This window comes from Zootoca vivipara, chromosome 6 (genome assembly GCF_963506605.1).
Source record: "Zootoca vivipara chromosome 6, rZooViv1.1, whole genome shotgun sequence".
In the NCBI taxonomy this organism is placed as follows: Eukaryota; Metazoa; Chordata; class Lepidosauria; order Squamata; family Lacertidae; genus Zootoca; species Zootoca vivipara.
This window is the reverse complement of record NC_083281.1, coordinates 95,994,788-96,008,840: the sequence shown is the minus strand read 5'-3', so window position 1 is coordinate 96,008,840 and position 14,053 is coordinate 95,994,788.

The window sequence follows — 14,053 nt, the reverse complement described above, 5'->3', positions numbered from 1 at the left end:
ACTCACCAGCCCCCCTGTCTGAAGAGGCTCCTCATGAGGCCAGAGGAACATCGCTATGCCTGGCAACCAGTCCTAATTATTGGATTCTTCTGCCCCATCTTTTTGTGCCTGCCAAACAGCCGTGTCATGCTTATGATAATATTTTATTATTTTGTTAACGATGCTGTTTTAAATGTGTATTTTATATTTGACTTCATTTAGCAATTTTTAAAAAATGTTTGAGATATTTTTGTTAACTTTGTTTTAAATATGTATTTTATAGTTGACCTCCTTTGTAATGTTTTATTTTGAAATCTTTAAGATAGTATTTTAGTTTTCTGTTAATTATGTTGCTTTGACTGTATACTCTATATTTGATTTTCTTCAGAAATGCTTTATTCTGGATTGTTTTATTGATGTTTTAATATGCTGTAAACTGCTTTGAGATTTTTCTTAAAAGTATAAAGCGGTATAGAAATGAAATGAAATGAAATGAATAATAATAATAATAATAATAATAATGTACTCTTAATTGCCTGCATGAGCCTGGCTGAACAGATTTTTTCAGCAGAAACAGAAAGCGCCTACAGAATCTCTGTTGGCAGAGCAGCCAAGAATACTGGGCTAATCACACGAAAGGATGGGTTTCTTGTGAAATGAACCTCCCCAATTTAGGGATCAACCAGCAACACTCCTGCAGATGTGTTTTAAACAGGGGTCCCCAGACTACGGCCCGGGGGCCGGATGCGGCCCAATTGCCCTGCCAATCCGGCCCGCGAAGACCCCTGCCACCCGCTCTTACGGCGCGCAGCGCGGTAGCGCTCTTCCAGGTCGGGAAAAAAGCGACGAAAATCCTATGTGCGTATGCGTATGGGCCTCTCCCGACCCGGAAGAGGTCATTTCTGGTGCACTTCCGGGTCGGGGGAGGCCCATACGCATGCGCACAACGGATTTTCGGCGCTTTTCCCACCCTGGAAGCGCGCCGCCGCGCCAGTAAGCGCCCATGCGCATGCGCACGGGCACGCACTCCCCCACCCGCAAGCCCGCACAGGCGCGCGCTCCCCCACCCTCCGGCCCGCCGCGCGATCGGCGCGGTGGGAACCGGCCCAAACGCCGGTAAGTCTGGGGACCCCTGGTTTTAAATATTTGCAGCCATAGTTTGGATACAATTAGATGCCATTTTGAATCAAGATGGCAGACTGAATCAAACTGCACTGAATTTAACCACTGAATTTAAAAACTGCACTGATTTTTTGGTTTCTCAGAATTCCTGAACAATGCTGGGTTGTTATTTGCAGCAGTCAGGCTAATCCAGACTTGGATGAGATAAATTCCAATATTCAAAGCTCTTGTGTGTGTAAAGGATTCTCCATTCATTTGATCAAGGAAAAGGGTTTGCTTTATTTATTTATTAAAAACATTTATGCTCCAACCGGGGCAGCTAACAAGCAAGTTAGAAAGAGAGCAGAGATTGTTATCACCGCTTTTGTTTATTCTGGTCCTGGAGGTTTTAGCAAGAACTATTAGAGCTGACAAAGATGTGGCAGGAATAAAAATAAAGAAAAATTAGCATAAATTGAAAGCCTTTGCGGACAATTTGGTTATCACTGTAGAAGATCCAAAGAATTCTCTTCCTAGAGTAATATAAAAATATCAAAAGTTCACACCCGTGGCAGGGTTTAAACTCAATAAAAACAAAACTAAATTGTTAGTCAAAAATCTTAAAGAATCAGAAAAGAAAGAGTTATCAGAATTTATAGACATAGAAATTCAAAAAAGGTAAAATAGTTTTTGTCAACCGACAACAAAGAATCTTAATATCTACAAAGATAATTATGAAAAAGTGTGGAATGAAATAAAAAGGAATTTAGAAATATGGAACAGGGTGAACCTTTCCCTTTTTGGAAGAATTGCAGCAATTAAAATGAATGTATTGCCCAAAATGTTGTTGTTCTTTCAGACAATACCGATAATAAGTAACAATGCCTGCTTCAAAAAATGGCAAAAATATATTTCAAAATTTATCTGGAGTGGGGAAAAGGCCAAGAATAAAACATAAGATACTTACAGATCTAAAAGAAAGAGAAGGCTTTTCTCTTCCAGATTTTAAAGTTTATTACGAAGCAGCATGCCTTACTTGGATTCGGGATTGGATTAAATTGGAAAAAGAAGAGACAACAGAGTTAGAAGGACATGATAACAGATTTGGTTGGCACGCTTATTTGTGGTATGGGAAAGCAAAAGTACACAAAGGATTCCACAATCATATAATTAGAAAGTTCTTAATAAAGGTATGGGGAAAATGCAAAGAATTACTGGAATCCAATACCTCGTGGTGGCTATCATCCATTGAAGCATTATCATTTGCATTATCATGAAAGGAACATGGCCAACGTATAGAGATTTACTAATAGAGCAAGAAGGAAAGTTGAAATGGAAAGATGAGCTAAAGGAACATTTTCTTTTTTTTAACATAATTTTTATTGATTTTACAAATTACAAAAAACGGTACATACATAAACACATTTTCCACCTTCTTCCCACCCCCCTCCATGGGTCCTCCCCTGCCACAGGAGTATCCCATGCAGGTGAACAGTCAGAGATGGTCCATTTTATAATTGGATTTCTGTCCTCCTCCCCCTCCCCTGCCCCAGAGCCCCCCCCTGCCACCAGAGAGCTCCAGGAGGTCAGGGCAGGGAGCAGGAAGGCATCCATCCAACCATCCATTCTCATACCAAAAAGAAAAATTCTACACCAAGAAAAGAAAAAAAAGAAAAAAAAGGAAAAAAAAAGAACAAAAATAATCTTTTTTCCACTCAACATTGATAAACCATATTTTGTGGGCTTCCCCAACCTCCCCCCTTCCCCGGTTTTCATCCCTTTTTTATCCTCTTTAACAGTTTCTTAATCTATAAAATAATTACCTTTATACCTCATACAATTTTAAAGCTTAACTATTATCATTTTCACCAAATATCTTAATCACTAAAAATCGAACTCCAATTTTTCTTCCCGTGCCTAATTTTACCCCCTCTATAGACCTCCTTAATTTAAGCTTTTTCCAAAATCAATTCTCATTTAAACTATAACTATTCCCAATCTAACCTTTCTTCCCCAGTTTCCGGCTACGTCCCCCCAATCCAGCAAGTTCCATGGTCAGCAGTCCAGTTTTAATCCTAATAATCCTGATTATCCATCCTATTAATCACAACCCCACTCTCCCTTCATCCCACCCCCTTTTTCCAGTGTTTTGCCATCCGGGCCTCCATACAACCCCCCTGAGTTTCTCCCCTTCTTTGGTTATTTTTTTCTTCTTCCCTGTGGGCATTCTGAAGTTCCAGTAAATCCAATCGTACCCTCCTCAAAAGAGGGGCACTCCACATGTCTTTTTGTAGAAAAAAGTCATCTTTTCCTTCGTGGTGAGCTTCATTTTGTATTATATTGTCACAGTCGTCATCATCTTTACGTTCCAAATCACAGTCACCATCATTGTCAAAATCCTCCAAATCACTGTCACTATCATTTTCACACTCGTCCTCCTCAGTTTCAGTAGCTTCATCCCCTAAGAAATCATATTTCGCAATCACCATCTGAAATTGTTGCCTTAACTCTTGCTGTTGTGTCTCATCTCGACATAGTCCTATTCTTACGTCCCACAGGGTTGTCAAAACAATCCGCTGGAACTCAGGCGAATACCTTTTTGTTGACATAGTTCAATCCTGTCAAGGTCAAAACTTGTCACATGGGGTGGAAAATGGTCGCAGTTTGTTTTCTCGACCCCATTTTAACGAACTGGCTGCATTCTCCAATTCTTAATACATAAAAATCCAAACTAATATTTCAAAGACATATAGACCAAAGATTCTAAAAAGTCCAAAAATGAAAATAAAATTTCGCTTATAAGTCCTAATCAGCTCACTGGGCTGTCTGGGCTGCCGGCTCCCGGGGGGAGGAAAGGTCTTTCTGAATCTTTTCCTCTTTCTGCAGGGCGTTTATATCCACAGTCCTTCTCCTCTTTTACCCTGCATCTAGGGGAGATCTTTTTCAATGTCTTTAAGGGAACCTTTTAAATTAAAGTCTTCTGTTCGCGGCTTCGGGTTTTTGTTTACTGTTTCTTAAGTTGCCGGTGGGGGGTGGTGGCTTCCGTTTCCCCCCCCTCTCTCCCAAATTCAAATTAATTTATAATCCAATCTTTTGAGGTTACTTACATTCTTGTTTCCAAATCGTTTTTTCGAAAGAATCCAGCGCTCTCCGCCTTCGGCTCGGAGCTTCTCTCCGCTAGGTTAACGCTGTTGTTCAAGATGGCCCCCGCGACTTCTACCCTCCTCGCTCCGGGGCTCTTATTAGAGCTTGCCAGAGAGTTGGGGAGTCCGGATTGGGGCTCCGCTGAACAAAATTCGCCCCCGGGACGCTCTTCCCGGGGTTCTAAGGGGCGCAGCGTCGCTCTCGCTGCCCTCCCCACTCCTAGCAGAGACGGGTCGCCTCGGAGACGAGACGAAACCCCGCCGATCGGCGCTGGCGCTGAACCGGAAGCCCAAAGGAACATTTTCAGAGATGGTTGCACTACAGGCAATTAAATGAAATCTTCAAAGAAAATAATAAGAGAGGATTCACTTACACACTTTCCAAATTCCAAAAGGATATCATAGATGATAATTCCAAATTATTAAAGAAGGCGTATAATATTCTGTTGGAATGGGAAACTAAACATAAGGAAGTCAAATCAGTAATGATTAAGTGAGCACAGCATTTAGGTCACAAGATACAATCTGAGGACTGGGTAAGGCTTTGGAAAGTGAACTTGAAATTTACGGATTGCATATTGTTGAAAGAGAATTTGAAAATTCCTGGAGAACAGGCGAAGTTCCAGCAGACTGGAGGAGGGCAAATGTTGTCCCTATTTTCAAAAAGGGGAAAAGAGAGGACCCAAACAATTACCGCCCAGTCAGCCTGACATCAATACCAGGAAAGATTCTAGAGCAGATCATTAAGCAAACGGCCTGTGAGCACCTAGAAAGAAATGCTGTAATCACTAAAAGTCAGCATAGGTTTCTGAAAAATAAATCATGTCAGACTAATCTGATCTCATTTTTTGACAGAATTACAAGCCTGGTAGATGAAGGGAACGCTGTGGATGTAGCCTATCTTGATTTCAGCAAGGCCTTTGACAAGGTGCCCCATGATATTTTTGTAAAGAAGCTGGTAAAATGCGGGCTAGACAATGCTACCATTCAGTGGATTTTTAACTGGCTGGCTGACCGAACCCAAAGGGTGCTCATCAATGGCTCTTTCTCATCCTGGAGAGTAGTGACTAGTGGGGTGCCACAGGGTTCTGTCTTGGGCCCAGTCTTATTCAACATCTTTATCAATGACTTGGATGATGGGCTTGAGGGCATCCTGAGCAAGTTTGCAGATGACACCAAATTGGGAGGGGTGACATGAGTCAGCAGTGTGATGCAGCAGCTAAAAAAGCCAATGCAATTCTGGGCTGCATCAATAGGAGTATAGCATCTAGATCAAGGGAAGTAATAGTACCACTGTATTCTGCTCTGGTCAGACCTCACCTGGAGTATTGTGTCCAGTTCTGGGCACCACAGTTCAAGAAGGATACTGACAAGCTGGAACGTGTCCAGAAGAGGGCAACCAAAATAGTCAAAGGCCTGGAAACGATGCCTTATGAGGAACGGCTTAGGGAGCTGGGTATGTTTAGCCTGGAGAAGAGAAGGTTAAGGGGTGATATGATAGCCATGTTCAAATATATAAAAGGATGTCATATAGAGGAGGGAGAAAGGTTGTTTTCTGCTGCTCCAGAGAAGCGGACACGGAGCAATGGATTCAAGCTACAAGAAAGAAGATTCCACCTAAACATTAGGAAGAACTTCCTGACAGTAAGAGCTGTTCGGCAGTGGAATTTTCTACCAAGGAGTGTGGTGGAGTCTCCTTCTTTGGAGGTCTTTAAGCAGAGGCTTGACAGGCATATGTCAAGAATGCTTTGATGGTGTTTCCTGCTTGGCAGGGGGTTGGACTGGATGGCCCTTGTGGTCTCTTCCAACTCTACGGTTCTATGATTCTATTCTAACAGTAGTAGTAGTAGTAATAATAATAATAATAATAATAATAATAATAATAATAATAATAATACAGTGGTACCTCTGGATGTGAACGGGATCCATTCTGGAGCCCCGTTCGCATCCAGAGCAGTACACAACCCGCGTCAGTGTTTTTGCGCACGCGCGGGTCGCAATTTGGTGCTTCTGTGCATGAGCATGACATCATTCGATGCTTCTGTGCATGTGCGAACCACGGAACCTGAAAGCAACCTGTTCCGTTACTTCTGGGTTCGGCGTGTTCATAACCTGTGTTGTACGCAACCCACAGCATTAGTATCCAGAGATATGGGCAGCTAACACTAAATATAAATACAGCAAAAACATTAAAAAAGGATAAAAGCATAAAAGGTCTCAAATGCCACTGCAATAGAGAAGTGTGCATACACACGAAAGCTTATACCCAGAACAAACGTAGTTGGTCTCTAAGGTGCTACTGGACAATTTTATTTATTTTGACTGTATCAGACCATCACGGCTACCTACCTGAATCTAAGACAACAATGTCAGCTTTAAGATACTAAAACTCTTAGAACTTTTAAAAAAGGGCCTAGGTGAAACAAGAAAGATGTCACTGAAGGGCCCAGGTGAGCCTCGCTAGGGAGAATATCCCATGGTTGGAGACCACCACTGAAAGGAGTCCCTTTGGCTACCACACTCTGTGCTTCAGATTAAGGGGAATCTTGTGGAAGAGCCTCAGGACTTCTACAAAACAGAGCTTTGCAGTCCCACTTTATTTGTGTAGTCCATGCCCTCAAAAAACTCCAGTCTTGATGCTTTCCCCCTGTAAATTCAGATTGACCTGTAATCTGATAAATTTCAGGAAATCAGGCTCCAAACTATCCCTCTTGGGATAGCCAATGATTTGCTTCTGTTTTTTGGGTGGGTGAATCAATCATCACTTTCTACTTCTCCCTTTCCACAGCTACAACTTCCTCAATGCTTTCATTCCCTGACCCCACACTCATAACTATTATATTCCCCTGCTGCAACTTTTGATCCCTCAGATTTGCACAAAACTTTAAAACTGTACAAGCAAACTGCTTTAAAAATTCCTACACCAGACATTACACAGCAATCTAAAAGGTGTGTGCTGAAAATTCAAAACTGCTTTCATTTCTTTTCTGGCATGCCCCAGAATGCTTTGCACAAATCCAGAAAACAGCAAAAGTGTGTGTGTGCGTGTGTGTGTGTGTGTGTGCGTGTGTGTGTGTTTAAAGGAATTTGTTGTTGTCCCTGTATGGGGAATTTTTTTAACAAGGTGTGCACATTCAGCTACCTGCACACCTGCCTTGTTGGTACAGTTGACTTGCAGATTGCATGCATTTAACTTGTGCGACTACAGTTTTACATGCTTGGCAGCTGGCCATGCAATTACACAAGGTGGAGAACTAAAAAGCTCTTTCCATGGCAGAAAAACCCAGCATTGAAACCACTTTCAAGCTCTCTGTGCTGCTTCCTGGGCTTTGGGGAGTTCTTGCATGGGCTCTGGAGGCCTTCACAAGATATTGTGGGGCTGTACAAGATCTCACAGGATCTTGTGAAGGCCTCCAGGACCCATGCAGGACCTTCCCAGAGCCTCGTAAGAAAGGCAGGGAGCTTAAAAGTTCTCTCCATGCTGGGTTTTCCTGCCTCAGAAAGAGTTTTTAAGTGCCCCGCCTTGTACACACCTTCTAGATCAGGCACCCCCAAACTGTGCCCCTCCAGATGTTTTGGCCTACAACTCCCATGATCCCTAGCTAACAGGACCAGTGGTCAGAGAAGATGGGAATTGTAGTCCAAAACATCTGGAGGGCCAAAGTTTGGGGATGCTTGTTCTAGATGGTGCTGGAGAACCACCTCCATCCTCCTCCCTGGCCATAGGCTGTCTGGAGCTGATGAGAGTCCCACAACACATGGAGTGGCAAAGGTTCCCCCTCCCTGCTTGAAAGTCTGTGGATATTACTTTTGAGTAAATATGCACAGAATCAGATTAGGAGTTTGCATGCTGCACAGAAATGGCCATCTCTGGTCAATTAGCAGAGCAGCCATGGACTTGGTGGAGAAAGCTACAAGATCTCTGGGAATGGATAACAGAGATGCTGTAGCTCAGAGGTAATTGCAGGGGTACCAGAGCTGACTGTGGAGAAGAGCAGGAGGAAGAGCCGCTCACCTCCTGCTCTGCATGTTGGTGGGAACTGTGCCCAGAGGAATTCATGTATGAGTAAATGTGTGGTAAGGCCATAGTGAGGATTCACTGAGGTGACCTTGCCCAAGGGCCCTCCAATATCAGCACAGATTTTGACTCTTTAGAACTCTGAATCCTACTTCCAAGAGGTACCTCTGCCAAACAAGGAACTTGGGAGTCAGACCATGGCTCCACCTGGTTCAGCCTGGTCTCCTCCTCTGGCAGGCACTGGCTCTTCCGTGTCTTGGGAAGACGATCCTTGCTACCTGGCCTCCATTTTTGGCTAAAGCATGAACCTGGGATCTTCTGCATGCAAAGTATCAAACTCACATTTCTCCCCTTCTCCACGTTATTCTCACAACAACCCTGTGAGGTAGATCAGGCTGAGAGATGGTGCCTGATCCAAGGTCATGCCCAGTGGGGTTCATGGCTGAGTGGGGGTTTTGAACCCTGGTCTCCCAGGCCCCAGTCCAACATGCTAATTACCACACCACACTTAGGGCTCCAAAAATCCCATTATGTCAAAATAAATTGATTTTGAAGTGTGCTGAAAACATATTTCAATACTTATTATGAAGGGGGGAATATCATCATCACCACCACCATCATCATCATAGACTTTCATTGCGCTAGCCATAGACCATGGCATCATTCAGAAAAATAACAAAAGGAAAAACAGCAATAACCATAAAAATCATCAGGCACCACACATACAATATAAACCACAGTCACAACTACTAAGATTGTTTGTTGCATAAAATAGAATAGCAGAAGATTCTCTAGTAAAATGTGCCAAAATAAATATACGAATCCCCTTTATAGTTGAGCACTATTTTATCTAGTTCTTTCCTCCTGATCTTCTTAGCTGCCAACACATAAGTTACAAAGTCATCAGTATCGCTCAGCAGCCATTTCACCCTTTCCACCCTATTCAAGTGAGTTCCATTCGGAAACAGGGGTTTTATGAATCGGGCACTGCAATAAATAGTGGCACAGGTCCTCCACAGAGGAGTTGCCCACACAGAAAAGCCTCTCTTCATAATGTACTTTGCCATAACATCCATCCAACACCACTGAGGGCATCGATTGGAATCATAATTCTGTGAAAGTGATTCTAAGCATGACAAGTGGGAGGTTTGACAGGTAACTGGCCCAGGTATGCTCTGTTTTAATAAGTGGGAACCATGGCGAACTCTTGGTAGAAGTCATCATAGTTAGATCCCTTTCTGCATCGGACCAAAGGTGGGATATGGAAAATGACGACAACAAAAGTGGTCTCCCCCCTCCCTGCTCATAATTCAGTTTAAATGTATTCCTGATCTGTCCTTTGAACTTCATTATGGATTTCATCTCCCAATCCCCAAATTTAAAATGCTGTCTTGGGTCAGCTAACAAACACAAACAGGTCAGTTATTACCTCTCAATGATCTTTTTGTTTAAACTGTACAGTCAAACAAAAATTCTGGCTTCTTTGCCTGTATGCCTTTCATGGCATATTTATGCAGTTACTACCGTTGCTCGGTCCCAGCTCCTGCCAACCTAGCAGTTCGAAAGCACATCAAAGTGCAAGTAGATAAATAGGTATCGCTACAGCGGGAAGGTAAACGGAGTTTCCATGTGCTGCTCTGGTTTGCCAGAAGCGGCTTTGTCATGTTGGCCACATGACCTGGAAGCTGTACGCCGGTTCCCTCGGCCAATAATGCGAGATGAACGCTGCAACCCCAGAGTCAGTCACGACTGGAGCTAATGGTCAGGGGTCCCTTTACCTTTAATACAGTAATACATTAGTAACACAAAATCAGAGGTGATGATTATTCCAAGTGCTCAGTTTCTAAAATCAGCTGTGAGGGCTAGAAGCATGCATGAGCAGCTCAATCTTTTTTAGGGGATGAGATGTCTGGGGCTTGGCTTTGGTCTGCCCAGTGCAGAGAAGGAAATGCACTCTGCACACGCTCCAAGTGTCCTTCCCGAGTCCACTACTCCAGGGTTAGATTGGCAGATGGATCCTCCACGGAGAGCGCCGTTTCCAAGGAAGCCTACATGCTTGAGATTACTTAAGGCCAGTGCTCCCCCCCTAAAAAAATGTTTAGGGGTACTCTCATTTTCCTACCTCTCTTTCAAATCAGAACCAGTGAAGGTGGTGAAGGTCCTGTGTGAGTGTCTGGAGGCAGTTGGAGGATGGATGGTGGCTAACAGATTGAGGTTGAATCCTGACAAGACAGAAGTACTGTTTTTGCGGGAGAGGAGGTGGGCAGGTGTGGACTCCCTGGTCCTGAATGGGGTAACTGTGTCCCTAAAGGACCAGGTGCGCAGCCTGGGAGTAATTTGGATTCACAGCCTTCCATGGAGGTGCAGGTGAATTCTGTGTCCAGGGCAGCTGTCTACCAGCTCCATCTGGTACACAGGCTGAGACCCTACCTGCCCACAGACTGTCTCGCCACAGTGGTGCATGCTCTACTGTACTTATCTCTCGCTTGGACTACGGCAATGCTCTCTATGTAGGGCTACCATTGAAGGTGACCCAGAAACTACAACTAATCCAGAATGCAGCAGCTAGACTGGTGACTGGGAGCGGCCGCCAAAACCACATAACATCGGTCTTGAAAGACCTACATTGGCTCCCAGTATGTTTCCGAGCACAATTCAAAGTGTTGGTGCTGACCTTTAAAGCCCTAAAGGGCCTCGGTCCAGTATACCTGAAGGAGCGTCTCCACCCCCATTGTTCTGCCTGGACACTGAGGTTCAGTGCCGAGGGCCTTCTGGCGGTTCCCTTGCTGTGAGAAGCAAAGCAAATCTTAAAAAATGTAGTATAAACACTGACAACTGAGAAACACTGGCCTGCAAGCACTCCAGTCAGAGAACAGCCTTTTCCAAAGGTGTCATGAGCTTTGAAGAAACTCAATCTCAGGACGCAAGGGAGAAATGTGCTAAGAGGAAGGCACACTTGGCAAATCCACATCGTGATCAACTCCTGCCCGGAATCCAATGTCCCCACTGTGGAAGGACATGTGGATCCAGAATTGGCCTCCACAGTCACTTAGGACTCATTGTTAAACCTGTGTTTATGGAAGACAATCTTACTCGGCTACAAGGGATCACCAAAGAAGACGACAGGGAACCAGGCAGAGGGCCTTCTTGGTAGTGGCACCCGCCCTGTGGAACACCCTCCCACCAGATGTCAAAGAGAAAAACAACTGCCAGACTTTTAGGAAGGCAGCCCTGTTTAGGGAAGCTTTTAATGTTTAATAGACTATTGTATTGTAATATTCTGTTGGAAGCCGCCCAGTGTGGCTGGGGAAACCCAGCCAGATGGGCAGGGTATAAATAATAAAATAATAATAATAATAATAATAATAATAATTACTCATATTGAAATACTGCCCCTCAATGAGGCCAAACTGAGATTCAAAAATGTTTCTTCTTAAGTCCGAAAGAAAATGGTCTGACTCTGGCGTGTACGATCGGATGCCCTGGTTTTGGTTTCCTTGTGGCAGAAATCCTCCTCGCTCCATTCGACTCGGGGTGACGCTGGTTCCGGGGGAATTATGCACATAAATGGGTCCAATAGCAGGGCCACCATCTCCGCGCCCCTCACACTAAGGGGGCGCAAAAATTTGAAGCGCAAAAACAAAAAACTAAACGCGACACCCCCTTGGGAACTGTAGTTTCCCTTTCCCAGCAGCAGCACCCAGCCAGTTCGCGGCGTGCTCCGTGCGCAAGTGCTTTCCAGGGATGGAACCAAGTCCCGCCTGAAGTTCCGTCGCAGCGCAGCCGCTCGCGCCCCGGGAGAGCCGGCAGCCCCCGCGGGGCACGGAGACCGCGGCGACTCGCGAGGCAGCTTCCGCGGCACTGGCGCGGGATCCCCCCGCACGGCTGCGCCTCCCGGCTCCCGGCGGCACACGCTCTCCCGCCCGCGTATGCGCGTCACTCGGCGCCGCCGGCGCGCACGCGCCCTGTCTCTCTCCGTCTCGGCCGTTCCGCCGGCCAGGCTCCCCTCCCCACGCGGCGCGCTCCCTCCCCGCCGCGGCTCCGCCCCCTCCGGCTGTTCCGCTGCTCGACGCCCCGCCCTCCGCCGAGCTCCGGACCCAAGATGGCCGCCGTGTCAGTTTGGGTCTTCGCCGCCGTCCGGCCTCAGGCTCCTGGGCTCCGCCTCGCTTAGGCCCCGGTAAGCAGCGGGGGTCGCGGTGCCTCTCCCGCTCGCGGAGGGCGAGGGCGGGCGGAGGGGCGGCTCCGAGCCGGCAAGCGACGGCGGCGAAGGCAGCGGTGGCGGCGGCGGCGAGAGGAGAAGCGGGAGGAGGCGGAGGCGAAGCCGAGGGAGCGAGAGGCTGCGCGCGGGCGGGCGGGCATCGGGCGGGCTCCTCGCGTCAGGCCCGCGGCCTGCTCCGGCCCGGCCCAGGCTCGCCTGCGCCAGGCCCAGCTGCGGCCTCGCTTGCCTGCCCGCCTCCCTCGGCGCTCGCCCGCCGGCGGCAGGTGCAGGCCAAGTCGGCCTCCGCGGCGCCAGGGTGAGCGAGCAGGCGGGCGGGCCTAGCCCGGCGAGGCCGCCGCGGGGCCGGAGCGACCTCGAGCAGCACCTGGCAGGCCGGAGCGCCGCTGCTTGGCATCCGGGCTGCCTCGGGCGAGGCCTCCTCGACTTGGGCCGCGCTTCGCCGTCGGGGACCCAGTCGCGGGCGAGGCGGACGGGCCCGCTTCCTTCTGCTTGCAATGGGCCTGAAAGTGCGAGAGGAGAGAAGCGGCCGAAGGACGGAGACGGCCCGCCGCCTCCGGACCCAACTTGTGTTGCTGCTGCTGCTTCTCCTCCTGCTTCTCCTTACATAACGTCTTTCCTCGCTCGCTCTGGCGGCGAGTTGTTTATTGTTGCTTTTTTTTTGAAACACGCACGTATACCGGTACGAGCGACTTTTCCTTTTCTCGACATCGTCTACGGAAGATGCTCGGCGCTTCCTTAGGCTTCGCGGCGACCCCAGATCTTGCGGTGTTCAGATCTGAGCGCCCCTTGCAAACTTAAAAACGGAAAAAGGGACTCTAAAGAGGGTAAAAACTTTATCCTGTAAAGTTAGGATAGGCGGCATTCTGGCTTATTTTTGGGCTCAAGGCGTGCAGTGCATTACGCTATAGTTCTTCTGTACATCTCTTGCAAGTTAAGGGAGTTTGAAAGTTTGTTTTCTTACATCTTGGAGCCTGAGGTGGGATACATGTGATTGCCACTCAGGCACTGACCAGACCCCAACCCTGCTCAGCTTGAGCAGGTGTTAGGATCCTATATGTAGCTGCAGCCTTCATGTAGGTGTTGGGTTGGCTCAGCTGCTGTGAAAGGTTGGGCTAGATGGGCTTCTGCAGCTTTCTTGTTAGGCAGTTGCCTTTGCCCCTCCCCAACTTACCTTCTTTCCCCCCCAAATGATGGTGACTTCTCCAACCAGCTTGTTTTCTTGTACCGGTAGTAATCCTGCAAGTCTCTTTCCGGGGTGAGGAGATAGAATGAGCTGGCTTTTCTATGAGATTTTCTTCTCTACTTTTGGATGATTTTGCCTCAGTTCTTTTGGTGGCTAGTGCCTTCTAAATGGTGTTTTGCTTCAAGTCCGGACTTGTTGAAGAATTGGCCCAATACATTGCCATTTTAAATGCCAAATCTTTAATTGCTTTCAGATTTTTTAAAGACCAAATATTCTTTGACACATTTTCCTTTTTTAACACAGCTATGTTGCCGCTGTTGTGCTGAGGGGCTAGCAAAACTTTACAGTTTGGAGCTGCTTGTTAAAAAGTCAAATAACTCGTGTTTTCTCTTTTCTCTTTCTTTCAGGCG